This window comes from Lactuca sativa, chromosome 7 (assembly GCF_002870075.4).
Source record: "Lactuca sativa cultivar Salinas chromosome 7, Lsat_Salinas_v11, whole genome shotgun sequence".
Taxonomy (NCBI): Eukaryota; Viridiplantae; Streptophyta; class Magnoliopsida; order Asterales; family Asteraceae; genus Lactuca; species Lactuca sativa.
In genome coordinates, this window is record NC_056629.2 from 199,817,928 (window position 1) to 199,823,347 (window position 5,420).

Consider the following 5,420-nt stretch of genomic DNA (forward strand, 5'->3'; position numbering starts at 1 on the left):
TGATTTAATTATTTTGATAAAAAAAGTTTATCATGTTTCTTTACGATTATAAGAGTAACAAAATATATAAAATCAAGTGAAATAGATTACAAAAAATAATAGCGTATCTTTGTCTGATTTTATGCTGATTGACAACTTATTTGTTTTTTGCATATAGAAAATCAATTACAGAAAATATATTATCCCACTATAAAATCACAATCTAATCTTTATATACATTAAAAGAGAAACTTTATTACATCATCTTCAACAATCAAGACCACTCATTGTGTTTTCTTGATTAGTTTCAACCATTGGATCATTTTGATGATATCATCCTAAAATTAAATTAAATTAAATTACTATTGACTAAATTTGAAAGTTCGATTAATTGATTTAATGTTAATATCATTTATAAAACAAATGTATTCAAACTCATTTAAACACCTCATATATATATATATATATATATATATATATATATATATATATATATATATATATATATATATATATATATATATATATATATATATATATATATATATATTAAAAGAGAAACTTTATTACACCATCTTCAACAATCAAGACAATTCATTATGTTTTCTTGATTAATTTCAACCATTGGATCATTTTGATGATATCATCCTAAAAGTAACTTAAATTAAATTACTATTGACTAAATTTGAAAGTTTGATTAATTGATTTAATGTTAATATCATTTATAAAAGGAATGTATTCAACTCATTTAAACCTCATCATAATTTTTTAAAATAAATTTCGTTCACTCCTAATTAAAATCATGTTCATAACTATCATCTTTCGTATATATTCTTTCAATCCATATCTATTATATGAAACATATCTACAAGATTACGGGATATCGTTGCTCAATTTAAAAAAATAAAGAATTCGAAATTTGATATCCTTTCCATAATCATTGTTGAAAGTTATGTATAAATCATGTGCTACTGTTTGTATATTATGTTTTCTTCAGACCCTTTGCAACATCACATTCGAACAACATCACCCTTTGACATATTTGCCCATAATTCTTGGTTTTTAACAGATTTAGTTAATAGCAATGTACTTTGACTTTAATCTATAATGTTTTGAATTGCAATTTCTAAATTTCTTTGAGTTGTTGTAACTGTGTTCAGTGGATACAAAGTGCATTGTAATTTCTATTTTGTTTTTAACATATTTAGTTACTAGCAATGTGCGTATGTGTTTTTTTATTTAAAAAGCCAAAACTTTTATTTCAACATTTTTCCCTAATCTGTCCATGTCCTTGAAAGGTCATATCTCGGTCATGGGAAACCCTTTTTGGTCGAAATCAGTGAACAAAGTTTCGTATTTAAGACAGTTAATATTGAAAATAGCATAGTTATTAAAAATTATAAAGTTAGATAAAAACATTATAAGATATTAGGAGATATGTAAAATATACAATTACTAAAAGTGTTATGGTTATTAGAAAAAAACCATTAACATTAGTAAAACTGTAATATATAAACTAAATTATCACAATAGTAATGAAATGTCATTATTTGATGTTTCATATAATTGAAAGATATATATCAAATTACATGATATATCAATATTATTCAAATTCGTGCCAAGTCTAATGCAAAGTTGTTGCGAACACCAAATAAATAAAAACAAACATAAACATTAGCACTTATATTCATAATCAATTTAAAATAAACCAATCATGATTTAGAAAAGAATTTCCGTTGTTGATATACTAAAATTAAAATTCATATAACATTTAACGTTCCATAAATTATACTCTATGACTTTATTTAAATAAATGAAATAGTTCTTAATATTTAATGCAGTGAAAAAAAATGGTATATTGATTGTCAATATATGTTTAAATTAAGTAATCTTATTATAGAATAAACGTTTAATTAGAATGTTTATGTTTATATAACAATATAATTGAATAACATTTTTAAATAACTGAAAAACATAGAATAATGACAAGTGAAAATAATTAATTCAAAAATACCAAAAATTGTCATGTGACAAAATGAATGAGAAAATAATGTGGCAAAATGCAAGATTCTTATTTATTATGATATATATTTTTTTTACGTTGGTTTATCTTATTTTTTTTATTGTGTTGACTATATATAACTTTATATGTATTTTATATATTTCCCTGCGTTTAAAATTTTATATTTTGACGACTTACACATTTCCTTTATCCCGATGACCTGATTTTCCATCAAAAAATATTTCAAGTATTTATTTTTAGATAATGTTGTGCCCTTATAATTATTACTTTTCCTCATATAAAATAATAAAACTTACCTATATATATATATATCGATTTTATAAGCAATATTAACACTAAAACAAAATGATTGATTAAATTTTTATTATTTTGTATAACATACCAGCCTATTTTGTTTTATCTTTATATAGTAATAATAAAATTTATAAATTTACAAAACAAATATACATATTTCGAATTTTGTCATATTATTATACCATACAAAATACAGTTCTCTCCAAAATAATATTCGTCAATAATTTCATACATAATTTCACCAAATCTAAATTTGTATTTTCCTTATATAAAATTTTTTAATGATCCCGATTTTTTCCTCCAAAAATATTTGAAAATTTTATTTTTTAGATAATGTTGTCCCATTATAATTATTATTTTCCTCATATAAAATAATAAAACTTACCAATATGCCTATATATTTATATTTAACTTTTATAAGCAACATTAACACTAAAACAAAGTGATAGATTCAAGTGACGATTCATCTTCTTCAAGTAGTAGAAAAAGGCTAAATGTCTTGTCCTTAACATTTTACCTATCAATCTTTCGTCAAATTACACTAATGTAATTATTTATGATTTTGAAGGTACTCATATGTGATGAACAATGTCGTCCAACTAATAAAACAAAAAATATTGTGTACAAAGAGGTCCTTCAACGATTATAAATATTTATAGATTTCAATATATCTTCTGCATATTTCAAGAATACCAATAACTATAACTTTTTTCATAATTATTATGCAATATCTGTAAATATTTGTATGTCTTTTTTTATATGTTCTCTCGCGTTTAACACGGGTTATAATTTAGTTTTCATTACCAAATCACAATCTAATAATATATTATCCCACTATTGAAAATAATTTTTATAATTATTTCAAACTGATGCATAAAGGATTATTAGGCTAATGTAACTTTTGAATATATATTGTTGCAATAAATTATCTAAAATAAAAATTGGACAAAAATATGTTTACACAGTTTGCTCAAACATATATCAAGTTTGTGCATCATTTGAAGTTACCAGAAGGTATAAAGTCGATACCTTGCTTGTTCATTTCTTAGATCCCTTTTTGAGGAGATTTAGGGCTTTTATAAGCCACACTTGGTAACCAACCATGATTGCAAGCATGGTTGGGGGTTGAGGCTGCGGATCTAGGTCTATGAAGGAGTTACAAGGTATAAAATGGTTGCTTTTGCACCCATAGAAGCCCCCATGCAACTTAAGAGTCTCTTTTAGAGCCTTTTAGGCTCAAAGTCCCATGCATGCACGTAAAGTTCGTAGCTTTACGTGCTAGATCGAGTTTAGGGACCTAGATCTATCATTTGGACAAGAGTTGTACACCAGGAATCGAAGAAATAGACTTGGACAGTATCGACTCGACGAGTCGTTCTTGGGACTTGGCGAGTCTGAGGTTAGAGTTACCTTTCTGTTATGGTTCAAAGAGACCCAGTTGAGTGTTAGAAAGGTTTTAGAGCGTCCAAGGTAGTGACCCCAACGTATTGAGATAAGCCATAGTCCTGGAGTTCATAGGACTCGGCGAGTCCAACACAATCTCCCAATATTTGAAGATGAACTCGACGAGTTGTTCTTACAACTCGGCGAGTCTATGACAGTACTAGTTCATAGGATGAGGATAAACTCGGCGAGTTGTTCATACAACTCGGCGAGTCGGATGAAGGATCCTTCGATGATTTATATAGAAGGAGAACTCATCGAGTCATTGCTAAACTCGATGAGTAGAGATGTGGATGAGGAAAATTAAAGGGATAGGGACTCGACGAGTTGGCAGCCCAACTTGGCGAGTCAGGTCAACTGGAAGTTGACTTTGACTTTGACTCTGACTTGTACTTGGTCAGGGGTAAAATGGTCATTTTACCCTAAGAATAAATATCAGACTCTGATTAAGTGTTTTGTGGGGATTATAGCCGGAGGATTTCCGGAGCAGCAGTAGACAGATATTTCCCGCACAGATTATCAGCAGCTACTCGTTCGAGGTGAGTTACCTTCTAGTAGGGGTGGGTCTAAGGCCAAAATGCCGGCCCACCAACAAGGGTATTTGTTAGATAATTGTCTTTGTGATAATTATCTTGGTATGGTTACGTGGTTTGGTCATGAGATATGCCTGTGTGATATGTTATGTGTGTTAATGGTAGTGGTAGGGATTAGTCTTTCCCTGACATCGGTCTTTAGGATCGAGGGGGTAGGTCAGTACCCAGTTATGCCTGACTGTATGATTATATTTTGTTATTGTATGATAATGGTAGGGGTGAAATTGTCCCCAGTTACCGGTTGAAAGATATCGATGGTAGTTACCGGTTGAAAGATACCGATGACAGTAACCGGTTGAAAGATACCGATGACAGATACCGGTTGAAAGATACCGATGATATTATATGGTATGTGGTATGATGTGCCCAAAAGTACCCATTAATTTTATAATTTATAACCTAACTAACTTAACTAACTAAAATGCACCTAAGCAGTGTACCTAGTCAAATTATATAATACCTAGGTAAGTTGGGTGTCGATCACAAGGAACGGTGTTAACTAATTAATTTATCTACTACTAAATTAACCTAATTTTAGAGCAAAGATGGGGTTTTATCTGATTTTACAAGACCAGATCAACTTAAGTCACAGAATTCAATCAATTAATTAAAAACACTCGTGTCTAGTTTGAATCCACTTCTTTATTTATGTTTAGCTAAGAATTATGAATTATCAAAGTTGGTCACCAATTATTATGTAATTAGCAATTCAAGTCCAAATTTACTAATCTTTTTACCAATTTATGAACTACCTTGTATGATCACACATAAGCAAAACATAGAATTAGCTATGAATTATAGGTATCTATGTAAGATTTATCTAAGCAAACACAATTATGGTCATAATTTATGTCCTCTAGCACAACTAAATTAGTTACTTTTATCACGTATCTAAGATTTTGGTCGATCCTAGCTCTAGCAATTCAATGTTCACTAAATCACTAGGTTTCAAGTTCATGTAATTTAATGGTCACTAAGCTACACAGAACATGAATTTAAGCAACTAAGAAACTAAAATAACACGCTAGGTAATGATAATCAAACACAAGAAATTTACCAACTAATCAAATTCAATAGTCATTAAGCTA